General features: G+C 54.5%; 1 protein-coding gene across 1 annotated transcript in view; it reads right to left on the bottom strand.

The window, feature by feature from the left end:
* SIAH1 (siah E3 ubiquitin protein ligase 1) overlaps positions 1-15,121 on the bottom strand; it is a 265,381-nt gene that overhangs the window by 104,693 nt on the left and 145,567 nt on the right. The window lies entirely within an intron of this gene.

Here is a 15,121-nt window from a genome sequence, read left to right as displayed (position 1 = left end):
AGGAAACCGCCAGCGGGCAAGTCTTCAACACGGAGGCCTCGTGCCAGTCTGGGGAGGGGCATCACATCCACGCGTGTGTGTGGGGAGGATGGTCACGACCCTCCGTGTTCACACACGGTGACCCCCGGCTCGGCGGAGCCAGGTGACGGAGACTTTTCTGACAGGTGCTGTCACGCTGCCTGGGGGCGGGGAGCTGCTCCGAGCCTGGGTGCCCACCAGGCACCGGGCTGCCAGGTGAACTTGGAAGATATCAGTGAACCTGCAGGGCCAGTTCCCCGAGCATCCCATTCGCTGATGCATCGTTTTATTTTTTAAAAATATGTTTTTATTGATTTCAGAGACAAAGAGAGAGAGAGAAACATCAACGATGAGAGAGAATCATGGATCGGCTGCTTCCTGCATGTGCCACACTAGGGATCGAGCTCGCAACCTGGGCATGTGCTCTGACTGGGAATCCAACTGTGACCTCCTGGTTCATAGGTTGACGCTCAATCACTGAGCCACACCAGCTGGGTTGATGCATCCTTTAGATAAGAATTTTAAGGCCCAAACCAGTGGATAGAGTGTTGGCTTGCGGGCTGAAAGGTCCCAGGTTCGATTCCGGTCAAGGGCATGTACCTTGGTTGCAGGCACATACCCAGTAGGGAGTGTGCAGGAGGCAGCTGATCGATGTTTCTCTCTCATCGATGTTTCTAACTCTCGATCCCTCTCCCTTCCTCTCTGTAAAAAAATCAATAAAATTTATTTAAAAAAAAAAGAATTTTAAGGCACATATTTGAAGGGCGGGAGCGGACAGAAGGGGAGGGGCGTCCGGAAAACAAACCCTCACTGGGTGAGGCTTTCTTACTGTCTGTTAGTCTTTCAGAAAATGGTTATTTTGCCAGTTAGCTCTGGATGAAATGATTTTTGGCGAATCGGTCTGTTTCTGAGCAGTGAGTCCGGCCAGGGAGAGGTCTGAACTCTGACCTTTCGGGGCTGCTGATGCCAGATCTGGAGCGCACCGGCTCCGCGGTCTGCAGCCACGGAGACACCCCATCCAGCTCAGCCCAGAAAAGAGTGCGATGGTAGCCGAGCAGGTGGTGTGTGAGCGGCTCGTCCGCCGTCCGCACCCTGAGTGGGGGGGACGCTGAGGCATCTTTCTCCTTCGTTCCGGCAGGAATCTGGGGGCTGGGAAGCAGGGCCGAGCACTTGATCCTCTCGCCGGCCTCCAAAGCCGTGCCGCCAGCCAGCCCACGCCGCTGCCGCCGCTCCTTATGCTGCTGGGATTTTTAGAAAACTCCCGACCAAAGCACAAAAGCACCCACCTAGAGGCCTAGGCCAGGGGCGTGAGGACGTGTCTGGATAAAGCGCTGAGTCAGACGCTCCGGTCCAGGTCGGCATCCTGACACGGTTGGCTGAGAAGAGGCTGGGAGGTGGCCCCTTGTTTGAAACCCTCCCTGAGCTCATTCATCCGCTGGGTTTCTCCCTGAGCCTGGCCTGGCCTGGCCTCGGCAGCGCAGCCTCAGAGCAGCCTTCAGCCCAGGCCTGCAAAGCCCAGCTGCCCAGCGCGGCAGCCCCGGGGCCAGCCCAGGGCGGGCTGGGCGCAGAGGCTCCGTGAGGGGGCGTAGCCGGGACGGTGGCCTTGCGAGGCAGGCAGGCCGCCAGCCGGGCGGGGACTTGCCTCCTCCCCCTCCCGGCTACTTTGTCACAGCCGAGGACTTTCTCGGACAGAGGGTTGCTCAGGCCTGTCACGATGGCCGTCACGCCCGTCATGCTCTTCGCCAGGAATGCCCTCTCCTGGTCCGAACTCGCCCTGCTCCGGGGCCCAGCGCAAAGGTCACGCTCTCTGGGAAACGTTGCCAGCTCCGCCGGCTCAGTGACCAGGCCTTGGGATTGTTGGTGCACGTCAGGGGCCCGCTGCACTGGGAGAGCTTCAGACACACACGTCACCTCTGTCCTCATGATTCACCCACGGGACGGCGACAGCGTGACATAGTGCTTCAGAGCACACACCGGACTCAGAGGGCCTGGGCCGCAAGGCTACGTTCCCGACTCATTGGCTTTGTAATTTATAGCGAGCGACTTAACCTCTTTCCTTTTTACATTATTTTTTAAAAATATGTGTTTTTAATTGATTTCAGAGAGGAAGGGAGAGGGAGAGAGAGAGAAACATCCATGATGAGAGAGAATCATGGATCGGCTGCCTCCTGCACACCCCCCACTGGGGATCGAGCCTGCAACCCCGGCATGTGCTCTGACTGGGAATTGAACTGTGACCTCCTGGTTCCTAGGTTGACGCTCAACCACTGAGCCACACTGGCTGGGCTCACCTCCAGCTTAGGTCTTTTTTCTTCTTCTCACTTCCCTGCTCGTGATATTTTAAGCAGAAAGAAACAAATGTATGTAAAACATCCCACATTCCAATTAACTTTCTCTGCCGCCCAAGGTCTGAGCGTGGATGCTGATTTGCACTTAAAAACAATCAAAACAGAAGCCCCAATTCAAGAAAACGTGCAGAGTGCTTTCACGTTGCTCTCCCGGCTGACATGTAAATGAAAAAAAGAAAAAGAAAAAGAAAAAAAGGCTTTTATTTCTCCCCATGACAACACCTTTGTTTCTGTTGCTCGATGGCTTGGAACGGGATTCTGTTTAAAGACGCTGCGAAGCAGCTTCTAAATGCGGACCCAGTGCTGCAGCCAGGGCGGGAGGTGCCTGGAGGGTGCGGCGGGCAGACCTGGCTCAGCCCGAGGCCCTGGGACTCAGCCCGAGGCCCTGGGACACCGTCCTCACACCCCACTCGCCAGTCAAGTGAGGGTGTACCCCTCTCCCACTCCTGTGTGACCAGTTACTCCCACACTTAGCAGTTTTTTAAAGTCAAGAAACACTGACTGTTTCGCACGCTTCGGCTTTGGAGGGTCAGGAATAAGGAGCTGCTTACTGGACGGTTCTGGCTCACGGTCTCTCAGGAGGTTGTGGGCTGGGCTGGGGCTGGAGGGGCCCTTTCCTCGCTCACGCAAGTGCTTGCTGGGTGGCCTCGGGGTCTCTCGAGCTGTGGGCCAGGGGCCTCAGTTCTGTGCCTTGTATTCCTGTCCATACAGCCGTTCATGACATGGCTGCTGGCATTCCCAGGTGGTCAGGTAGGTAGACAGATAGGTAGGTAGGTAGGTAGGTAGGTAGGTAGATAGGTAGGTAGCTAGGTAGGTAGGTAGATAGATAGGTAGGTAGGTAGGTAGATAGATAGGTAGGTAGATAGGTAGGTAGGTAGATGATAGGTAGGTAGGTAGATGATAGGTAGGTAGCTAGGTAGCTAGGTAGGTAGGTAGATAGATAGGTAGGTAGGTAGGTAGATGATAGGTAGGTAGCTAGGTAGATAGGTAGGTAGGTATATAGGTAGTTAGATAGGTAGGTAGGTAGGTAGTAGGTAGATGATAGGTAGGTAGGTAGATAGGTAGGTAGGTAGATAGATAGGTAGGTAGATAGGCAGTTAGATAGGTAGGTAGGTAGGTAGATAGGCAGTTAGATAGGTAGGTAGGTAGGTAGATAGGTAGGTAGGTAGGTATGTAGATAGGTAGGTAGGTAGTTAGATAGGTAGGTAGGTAGGTAGTAGGTAGATGATAGGTAGGTATGTAGATAGGTAGGTAGGTAGATAGATAGGTAGGTAGATAGGCAGTTAGATAGGTAGGTAGGTAGATAGGCAGTTAGGTAGGTAGGTAGGTAGGTAGATAGGTAGGTAGGTAGGTAGATAGGTAGGTAGGTAGATAGGTAGGTAGGTAGATAGGTAGGTAGGTAGGTAGGTAGGTAGGTAGATAGATAGGTAGGTAGATAGATATGTAGGTAGGTAGATAGATAGGTAGGTAGGTAGATGATAGGTAGATAGGTAGGTAGGTAGAAAGGTAGGTAGTAGATAGGTAGTTAGATAGTTAGGTAGGTAGGTAAGTAGTAGGTAGATGATAGGTAGGTAGGTAGGTAGGTAGATAGGTAGGTAGGTATATGATAGGTAGGTAGGTAGGTAGATTGGTAGGTAGGTAGGTAGATAGGTAGGTAGTAGATAGGTAGGTAGGTAGACAGGTAGTTAGACAGGTAGGTAGGTAGGTAGGTAGATAGATAGGTAGGTAGGTAGATAGGTAGGTAGGTAGATAGATAGGTAGGTAGATGATAGGTAGGTAGGTAGGTAGATAGGTAGGTTAGTAGGTAGGTAGATACATATATAGGTAGGAAGGCAGATAGATAAGTAGGTAGATACATAAATAGTTAGGTAGGTAGATAGGTAGGTAGGTAGATACATAAATAGGTAGGTAGATAGTTAGGTAGGTAGGTAGGTACATAAATAGGTAGGTAGGTAGATAGGTAGATAGGTAGGCAGGTAGGCAGGTAAATAGGTGATAGATGGGTACATAAATAGGTAAGTAGGTAGGTAGGTAGATAGATAGGTAGGTAGGTAGGCAGGTAGATACATAAATAGGTAGGTAGGTAGGTAGATAGGTAGGCAGGTAGGCAGGTAAATAGGTGATAGATAGATGGGTACATAAATAGGTAAGTAGGTAGGTAGGTAGATAGATAGGTAGGTAGGTAGGCAGGTAGATTCATAAATAGGTAGGTAGGTAGATAGATAGGTAGGTAGATACATAAATAGGTAGATAGGTAGGTAGCTAGGAAGGTAGGTAGGCAGGTAGGCAGGTAAATAGGTGATAGATAGATGGGTACATAAATAGGTAAGTAGGTAGGTAGGTAGATAGATAGGTAGGTAGGTAGGCAGGTAGGCAGGTAAATAGGTGATAGATAGATGGGTACATAAATAGGTAAGTAAGTAGGTAGGTAGATAGATAGGTAGGTAGGTAGGCAGGTAGATTCATAAATAGGTAGGTAGGTAGGTAGATAGGTAGGCAGGTAAATAGGTGATAGATAGACGGGCACATAAATAGGTAGCTAGGTAGGTAGGAAGCTAGATAGATAAGTACATGCATAGGTAGACCACAATGGGAGGCACCGTCTTCTACCCCAGCTCTTGGAAACATACACCACTTCTGCTAAATCCCGTTGGTCAGACTGACCGGTGCACTTGGGAGGAAAATGCCCAAGGATGTCACTCTCAGAGGTGGAAGTCCTTGGGGGTATTTCAGAGGCTGGTTACCACATAATGGACACACACACACACACACACACACACACACACACATTAGTAATCAGTCAACAAGAGAACGAACTTCATCCGCTATGGCCAGGCCTGGGCCAGCAGACTTCCATAGGTTATCTTCGTCCTCACAGCAACCCCGCAAGGGGTTATAAGGCCCATTCACCGACAAAGAAACGGAACGTCAAAGAAGGGGAGCAGCTAAACGCTGTCGGGGCAGGAAGTGGTAGAACCGGGCTCAAAGCAAAGTCTGCCTCATGCAGGACACTTCCCGCAGCCTCGTGGCTCCCCGTGGGGCAGGGACGGCATAGCGCGACCTTGAGTGACCTTCGAGGTTAGCCCGACCTGGCCTCAACTCTAGCCTCTGCTCCGTACCAACCCTGTGACCTTGAGCAAGTTACTCGACCTCTCTCAGCCCCTGCATCCTGGTCTGTGAGGGAGCGGGGATTAACCGTGTCCGCTGCCTGAGGCGCGTGGAGCTCAGATGGGATATCCGACGCACACTGCCGTCTCGGCGCCGGGCGGGGGTGTTCAGTGGGCGCTGGATGCCGCGGCTGGAGCCCCAGGCGGTGCTGCTGGGGACGTCGCATTCCTTCCCCTCGCTCCACTTCCGTTTCCCTCTCTGAGAAAGGAAGGCGGGAGACTGCATGTCCCAGGTCACGTCCAATTCATAGTCCATGACATTTTTGTCAACATATTTCACATTTCTCTAAGTGGTGTGAAACCAGAGTATCCTAATCGTCATACTGAAAATTGGAGATCTCCTTGACTTTCACTGGAATTTAGGCAAGTGGGTGGCAGCTTTCTCTTTCATAATCAGTATTCACCATGTCCGAAGGAGGAGCAGTGGGGAGTATGCTGGACAGAGGCTCTCGCCTTAAACCCCAGCGTTGACTCTCACTGGCTGTGTGACCCAAGGGAAAGTTCTTAACCTCTCTGTTCTTTTTTTAAAAATTTATTTCAGAGAGGAAGGGAGAGGGAGAGAGAGAAACATCAATGATGAGAGAGAATCATTGCTCAGCTGCCTCCTGCACGCCCCCCTTACTGGGGAATCAAGCTTGCAACCCAGGCATGTGCCCTGACTGGGAATTGAACTGTGACCTCCTGGTTCATAGGTCAACACTCAACCACTGACCCCCCCTTGGCTGGGCTTAACCTCTCTGTTCTGAGGCTTTCTCACCTTCTCCTGCTTTTTTTTTTTTTTACTTTCTCCTGCTTTTGCTCCTTAGCTGAGAGCCTTGTGGTCGAGTGAATTGGGGACCTAGAACACAAAAGAAGCGCACTGTTAGGGATGAAACGCCAAAGGAGGCGCTGGACCCAAGAGCCTTGGAGGCTGTCCTTGTGCCCTTCGCTCCGCAATCAATCCTCGGGCACCCGGGGCCGGAGGCCAGGCCCATTAACCTCTGGAGAAAAATAGCAGCATGCAAATCCCAGGACCTTCTCACACAGCGTTTCCTAAGCGGCTTCTCAGAGGGAGAGGAATGGAGGTGGCCCAGGCAGAGACAAAGCAACCTGACCTTGTCCCTACCTTGGGGCAGAAATACCGGCTGTCACGGAGGGACTGAATGCTGACTGCTGGGTGAAGAGCAGACACCAGGGCCAAGGGCAAAAGCAAGAGGGGGAGAGAAGAAAAGTGCAGTGCGCGTGTATGCGTGTCTATGTGTGCGTGCATGTATGCGTGTCCTTTACGCACATGTGCATGTGTATACACATATGTGCATGTGTGTACATGTGTGCACGTGTGTGTGCAGGTGCCGTACTTTCCCTCTTCCCCCGTGCTCATCTCTTCGGGTCAGGCAGTCTGCGACCAGCTCGTACACTGGCCACGCTCACCTCCTTTTTTTTCCACCCAATATATTTTATTGATTTTTTACAGAGAGGAAGGGAGAGGGAGAGAGAGTTAGAAACATTGATGTGAGAGAAACACCAATCAGCTGTCTCTTGCACACCCCCTACTGGGGATGTGCCCGCAACCAAGGTACATGCCCTTGACCGGAATCGAACCTGGGACCCTTGAGTGTGCAGGTGGATGCTCTATCCACTGAGCCAGACCGGTTAGGGCCACGCTCACCTCTTATGCTGCATGGATGGCGTTTCCAGCCAGTGACCGTGGCTGTCCCTGCCCCTCCAGGTTCCCCACTAGCCTTTGCTCAACAGCCTTGTGGGTGCAGAGTTCTGACCCGTCGTAAGTGGGAGAAGCCCGGTCCAGCCCCTCTGTACATGGTCCTCACAGGATGCACTCGGGTCCCTGTTCCTCCCTAGGGACTGAGTTTCCAGCCGCCTCCACCCACTCCTAGCCCCAGAGTTCGCAGACCCCACGCCCCGCCCCCTGGCTTCAGCCGCCCCTGCCAGCTGGGAGCTCTGTCCCAGGCCTGAGCTCTACCCAGGAGATGCCGACTTTGTTCCGAGCGATGTCCCTCTCATTCTGTTGTACTTGTCTCCTTGGTCCAGAGGTGGTTGATGAGCCAAGCGTGGCACTGTCTTGACTGGACATGCAAAGGAAGCGCATGGTTAGAGACGCAACATCTAAGGAGGCGCCGAACCTACGAGCCTAAGGGGCTCTCTCTGCCTGGTCATATTAACTAGTTAACTAATTAATTAATTATATGTACAGAGAGAAAGGGAGAGGGGGAAAGAGACAGAAACATCAATAATGAGAGAGAATCATTGATTGGCTGCCTCCTACACACCCCCTCCTGGGGATCGAGCCCGCAACCGGAGCATGTGCCCTGACTGGGAAGCGAACCAGCGACCTTCCAGTGCATGGGGTGCATGGCATGATGCCCCACCACTGAGCCACACCGGCCGGGGCCCTGGTCGTCTTTAAATGGGGACGTGGGGCTTCGTCTGTCCTTGGATTCGGACAGACTGGGGCTTACCTCATCGCCTGTCCTGGGTCTCCAGCCTGCTCACTGCAGATCCTGGGACTTACCAGCCTCCAGAATCTCATGGTCCAATTCCTTATAATAAATCTCTTTAAAGGTATGTACATGTCCCTCTGAGAACATCACCAGTAAAATCTTTAGATATTCATCATCTATACCTTAGACATAAATCCATAGATAGATCTATATCTATATCTTATTGGTCCTCTCTCTCTCTCTCTCTCTCTCTCTCTCTCTCTCTCTCTCTCTCTCTCCCTCCCCTCCTATTGGTTCTATTTCTCTGGAGAACCCTAATACAATATGCATTCCCCCCAAATCATGTTCTGTAGGGGCCGAGCAGGTGCCACAAGTATCCTGGGAGTCGATGGAGCTGTGAGCCCCAGCTTCCAAGCCCCATGTCTTCTCCGTGACCAGCCTTGCTTTGCCTGCTGCCCATGACCTTGGCAGAAGTCGTCCTGTACTGCTCCCCCCTCCCCCCCGCACCCTCCCCAGGATGGCTTCTCCCCGCCATCCTTCTCGCTTGGCTTTTGCCACGAGGAGGCTGATGCGGGGAGAGAACTCAGCAAATATTTAAGTAACTGTTTATGGAATGGCACGGATGAGTACGATGGAGTTAAAAATAGAGCATTTTCTCATTTGACTCCTGGACTAGATGTTCGCCCAAACAAACCCGGAGAGATTTTTGCATAGATTACCGCCACCTTGCTGACCTCCCAGACGAGCCGGCCGCTGCGGCTCTGTGTTTTTCCAGACCACCCCGTACGGTCCGCGGTGACCGCCTTCCCTCTGCGTCTCAGATATTTAAAGCTTGCAAGATACCTGGCCCGCGTGGCTCAGTGGTTGAGTGTTGACCTAGGAACCAGGAGGTCACGGTTCAGTTCCCGGTCAGGGCACATGCCCGGGTTGTGGGCTCCATCCTCAGTGTGGGGCGTGCAGGAGGCAGCCCATCCATGATTCTCATCAGTGATGTTTCTCTCCCTCTCCCTCTCCCATCCTCTCTGAAATCAATAAAAACATATTAAGAAAAAAAAAAATAAAGCTCGAGAGAGGGGAAGCTCCTCAAGGGCAGGGGCCGCGTCTCGTCCATCTTTCTGTCCTTGGCTCTGAGCAAAGCCTCCGGGACCCGATCTTTGGAATCCGTTAGAGCCTGACTTTCGCTTCTGCGGCCCCTGACGTCTCCCGTCATGGAGTCCAAACAAGGAAACTGTAGAGAAAGGGACGCAGCACCCCGCTGAGTGACCTTGGCAAGTCACTACACCGCTCCGGGCCTCAGTTTCCCGAAGTGAAAAGCGAGAGGCCGAGCAGGGCCAGGAGGTGCATGCTGTGCACGGAGCCGCTCTGCCTCCTGGGCCTGGCTGACGGGTCCCGGGGTCACCCCTCTCCCTCGAGCCCAGACACGGCCCACCATGCTTCGCCCAGGACTCTGGGCGGCCTCGGCCAGCTGGTCAGAACGACCTTTGTGAACATAAATCACATGAAGTTTCTCCCGTGAAAGCCCCAGACGTGGTTTCCAAAGCCCCCTCTTCTCCAGTCCCCGAGGCACACGCTTCGCGCCTGACACGAGCTCGACGCGGTGACACTGTCCGTCCTGTTGTGTTTGTGCCCGGTGGCGCGTCTTCCTCTCCCACGGTCTGCGTGTCCTTCCTGGAGGTTTTTTCCTCCTTTGCTCCCCAGTAGCCGGATGAATTGAGGGAGGAGGGGGCGCTGTCTGGGGCTCCCAGCGCACCCCATGGATGAGGAAGCAGGAACCTACTTTCTGGCAGCGGAGGGCCGGAACGCACGGAGCGGAGCCGCTCGGAGCCTGCGAGTGCTCATGCCAGGCAGCGCGCTAAGTGCTCTGTTGTGTTATTTGTCCTCAACTTCCGGCGACGTTAGGCGGTGTTAACCTCAGTCCGTACACAAAGGAATTGAGGTACAAAGTGGTCCCGTGATTTGCCGAATGTCACAGGGTTTTAGAGTGAGGTGGGTGAGTCCTGGCTGGTGTGGCTCAGCGGATAGAGCATCGGCCTGCGGACTGAAGGGTCCTGGGTTTGGTTCCGGTCAAGGACACATGGCTGGGTACATCTGTGGACTCCTCCTGTTGGTTCAGGCAGTACCCCAAACAGAGGGGGGGAGGCGAGGTCCCCAGATGGCACTCTGAGGGCACCACGCTCGGGTGACAACAGTTACACGCATAAAGACCAAGCGCAGCCCGGCCGGCGGGGCTCAGGGGCTGAGCGTCAACCTGTGAACCAGGAGGTCAGGGTTCAATTCTGGTCAAGGGCACATGCCCGGGTTGTGGGCTCGATCCTCAGTAGGGGGCGTGCAGGAGGCAACCGATCCATGACTCTCTCTAGTCATTTAAAAAAATACATATTTTTATTGATTTCAGAGAGGAAGGGAGCGGGAGAGAGAGATGGAAACATCAATGATGAGAGAGAATCATGGATCCCCTGCCTCCTGCACGACCCCCACTGGGGATGGAGCCTGCAACCCGGGATCACAGAGAGCCAAGGAGCTTGCCCAGGGTCCATCGCACCCCAAATTCCTCCTGCTCCCCTCTCAGGGCCTAGCCCACGGGTCCTTCCCAGCCCCCCCTTCTGGGGGACCCACTGCAGTAGATGGAGGGCCCTCGGCCCTTGGCTCTGCCCCGCCAGGTGAGCAGCATCTGGTGCCTGAGAGCACCTGCTGTTCTGCTCCAATCACGACTCGGCTGCCCCGGCCTCAGTTTCCCCGTCTGACAGATGGGATGGAGGGGTTCTATTGCCTCTCGCAGCTTCCCTCTGCTGAGCTAGGCCTCCAGGCCTTGGCTCTCACAGGAAGCCAGCCCCGCCCCTCCCTGGCTGGTTCCACAGGGCAGGCACCCTAATTCTCTCCCTCTCTCCCGGCCCTGCTGCTGTGAACCGAGCAAGGTCCCCTCACCCTGTGGGCCCTGTGTAGACACGGCTGGGAGTGGTAGGAGCAGGAGGGCTGGGAGTGCAGCCCGATGGTCTGGGTTCAAGTCTCTGCCTCCCCACTTACCAGCTGGGACCTGGAGCAAGGCCCCTCACCAGCTGAAACTCAGTTTCCCTCAGCTGGGAAGTGGGTGGAAGGCTGACCTTGGAGCTAAGTCACTGTCGACAAGGTCCTGGCCAGTGCCTGGCCGCAGGGCAAGCAGTATCACTGACCCCGCTGCAGAGAGGACAGGGCTCCAGGTCCTGAGCCCTCCCTGCCGCCCTTCCTGACGCCCCTGCCTCCCCGCGCCTCCCCATGGCACAGCGCCTGCCTGCGGGTGGGCTGTGGGGAGCTGGCTGGGCACGACGGCGGTAAAGGAGGCGCTGGACATGCTTAGCGGTGAACGTGGCCGATTTAGACGCTGGGCCCTAATTGAGGCGAGCTGGGGCCCGGCACCGAGCGCAGGGCAGCTGTGCCTCGGAGGTGCCCGGCCCAATTGCTCCCACTTAGCCAGGTCTCGCTGGCAGCTGGGAAGCGCCGCTGCTGTCCCCAGTCAGAGTGCTGGGTGGCCGGATAGATGGCTGCCCCGCCCAGAATCAATCCCACTCGGGGAGACAGATCGAAGCTGCTGAGTTCCCACAGCCCCTCCCTCTCTCGGGGTCTCTCCCCTCCCCTCCTCTTCTCCCTCGTCCTTCTCAGCCACACAGTTCATCTCCTCTTTGGTGGCGCCCTCCCCACTCCTCCCTCCCCCAACCTCCCCTCTGCGTTTTTCCTAGCCCCTCCCCATTCTCTCCTCTGTGCGGGGGCTGCCCTGCTCTCCCCATTCACCTGCAGTCCCCCCAGGACTCAGGAGGCCTCGCCCTCCCTCCCCAGGCTCCCTGCCACTCTCTGGTCCTCCAGCAGATCCCGCATTTCTGAGCCCCCCCCTCATTCCCCTCCCCTCCCCATCCCACCCCCCTGCACTATCTGACGTAGCTAGTCCCCCTCCCCCACAGGGGGCAGAGGAGTGCTCAGGGCACTGGGTAATTGCTTACGGGGGGTGGGGTGGGAGGACCCCCCTGGAGCCTTCACATAGAATCAGGACCCTGTCAGCAGCATCAAGCCCAGGCCCGCCTCGGGTCACTGTTAATGTTTTCATCTGAGCCCCGTGGGATGAGTCTTTGTCAGACAGTCGGCACAGGCCATCCACAGCAGCCAGAGAAACGCCAAGAGCCCAGAGGGGAGGAGGGAGCCATCCGTTCAGGCCCCTCCTTGTGGCAGCCTGCCCTCTCCCACAGTCTCTCCCTCTGAGCTCATGGAAAGGCAGAGGCCCCCCTGGGTGCAGGCTGGATGCTCCAACCTGAGACCGCACCTGCCCTAGGCATTGCCACCCTCCCAAGGGGTTTTGTCTGCGCCCGCTGGGAAAAACGCGGCTGTTACAATGGGGGTTTCTAATCCCCATTCCCTCAGAAAGGGCAAATCCCAGTCTTCGAATCTGTCCCCTTTATTTATTTATTTATTTATTTATTTATTTATTTATTTATTCTTAAAAACTAGAGGCCCATTGCACGAAGATTCATGCAATAGGCCTCCTTCCCCGGGCTGCCAGCACCGGTTTTCCTCTGGCACCTGGGACCCAGGCCTTCGCTCTGGCCACAGCGGAGAAGCCAAACCTCTTCAGTCTTCAGTCTTCAGTTGTCTTCAGTCTTCGCTCCATGCCTGCATATGCAAATTAGCCCATCATCTTTGTTGGGTTAATTTGCATACCCACTCCTGATTGGCTGGTGGGCGTTGTGGAGGTACGGTCAATTTTGCATATTTCTCTTTTATTAGTGTAGATATGTTTTTATTGATTTCACAGAGAGGAAGGGAGAGAGAGATCTTATATAATAAAAGGCTAATATGCAAATGACTGAATGGTGGAATGACCGGTCACTATAATGTGCACTGACCACCAGGGGGCAGACATTCAACGCAGGAGCTGTCCCCTGGTGGTCAGTGCTCCCACAGGGGGGAGTGCTGCTCAACCAGAAGCCAATCTCATGGCTGGTGAGCACAGTGGCAGTGGTGGGAGCCTCTCCCGCCTTCGTGGCAATGCTAAGGATGTCTGACTGATGGCTTAGTGGGCCTAAGCCTTCAGTCGGAAATCCCCCCCAGGGCTCCTGGACTGTTGGAGGGCACAGGCCAGGCTGAGGGATCCTCCCCGCCAGTGCACGAATTTTGTGCACCAGGCCTCTAGTATAAACATAAATGATAAGAGAGAATCATGGATTGGCTGCCTCCTGCACGCCCCCTACTGGGGATCAAGCCTGAAACCCGGGCCTGTGCCCTTGACCTGAATCGAACTGTGACCTCCTGGTTCATGGGTTGATGTTCAACCCCTGAGCCATGCCGGCCAGGCGCCCCCATTCTTAGTTGCTCTTTAGGGCTTTTGCTGTTTGTGTGTGATGATTGGAACGAGAGAGTGGTTTGGCCTCCGCCTCACTTTCACAAAGGGGCCCAAAGTTAGACTTTTGAGCTAGTCCCCTGACAAACACAGTGCACTGTGAACCCACATAGGAGAGGCCCCTTCCCAGCTAGTTGTGATAAAACCATGCAGATCCACAGTAGCTGAGGGTTCACCCCCGGTGCCCATGGGAGCCTGGCTCAGGGTCAGAGGCCCACCCTGGGCACAGAGAGAGGACGTCCAGCCCTCAGGGGTGAGCGTGCCACTCGTGGAGCAGAGCTGGCTGGGCTCTGTGGATTCATGTCTTAAATCAACTCTGGATTTATCTCGCGATTAGCACATGACGCTCTATTACAGTTGATCCGTGAACAGCGCAGGTGTGAACCGTGTGGGTCCACACTGCTCTGTGCCATTCTATGCAGGGGACTTTAGCAGCCTCGGATTTTTGTGTCCACAGGTGGTCCTGGAACCAATCCCTGGCACATACAGAGGGACAACTTCAGGTTTTGGGGTGTCAAAAGTTATATGTGGCCCTGGCTGGTTTGGCCTAGTGATTAGCGTGTCGGCCTGAGGACCCAAGGGCCACAGGTTTGATTCCTAGTTAAGGGCATGCACCTGGTTTGTGGGTTCAATTCCAGGCCCTGGTCGGGGTGCATGCAGGAGGCAACCAATGGGTATGTCTCTCTCCCATTGATGTTTCTCTCTCTCTCTTTCCCCTCCCTCCCTCCCTCCTACTTTCTCTAAAAATTAATGGGAAAAATACCCTCGGGTGAGAATGAACAACAACAAAGAGTCATATGTGGAGTTTCAATGGAGCGGGGTGTTGGCGTTCCAATCCCTGTGTTGTTCAAGGGCCAACTGTAGTGTCTTTGTGTGTTTGTTAAAAGTATACGAGTACCTCTTCATTTTTATAACCACCTTTTGGCCTTTATTCATTTAGTTCAATATATCTGAACTCAAAATGGCCTTCACTTGGCCTCTGCTGACCTCTCAGGGGCCTTGGGAGCTGTTCCTAACTGTCAGGGAGCCCAGCACCCATCATTCTCCAGTATGTCCCTTGAAGAACCAACTCTCAGCGCAGGAAGCTCAGGGAGGTGTGGACCTGGACCCAGCTGGCCAATCAGAGCATCAGATGCCTCATGGGAAGGTCACGTGACCCAATCTCCCCATTGAGATTGGGTTTCAGAACTGTTTCAGATGCCTACGGAAGACTCGCATGTGCTTCTCCGTTGGGACTGCTAAGGCCGTGGGCTCCTGGCAGCCATTGTGGCACCAGGAGGCAAACGCCAGGCTGGGAATACATCTAACACAGAAGAGCAAGAGCAGAGGAGGGAGCGGCATCAGCCATCGCGTCTTGCTGTGAACTGGAGGCAGCGTGTAAGGCAGCACGTAAGCCAGTGGAGTTGTCCTTCCAGCCTGAATGGGGGTTCTGGGGAAGGTTGTGGAGGTCGAAGTCTAATCACCTCCTTACAGATGGGGAACCCAAGGCTCGGAGACCAGGCAGCTAGAGAGAACCAGAGCCAGCTGAGGGCCCGGTGCTCCTGGTCCTCGTGTCCACAGGAAGGCTGGCCCGCTGGCCAGGGTGGGGGACGGGGCCCAGGAGGAGCAGCCGGAACAGCTGAAATTCGGACTTCTCGTGAAACTCATTAGACATTTTTGAGCAGCTCCGATGCTCGTGCAGATATGTGCTGAACATTGGTCCAGGGTCGAACATGGCACCGTGCCGGGCACTACAGGGCAGCAGTGTGCACGGGCAGACTCAGGGGTAGGAGCTCATGGGCTGCTGGA

This window comes from Eptesicus fuscus, chromosome 21 (assembly GCF_027574615.1).
Source record: "Eptesicus fuscus isolate TK198812 chromosome 21, DD_ASM_mEF_20220401, whole genome shotgun sequence".
In the NCBI taxonomy this organism is placed as follows: Eukaryota; Metazoa; Chordata; class Mammalia; order Chiroptera; family Vespertilionidae; genus Eptesicus; species Eptesicus fuscus.
Note: the sequence above shows the minus strand (reverse complement) of the source record. Positions and strands in the feature narration are given on the sequence as shown.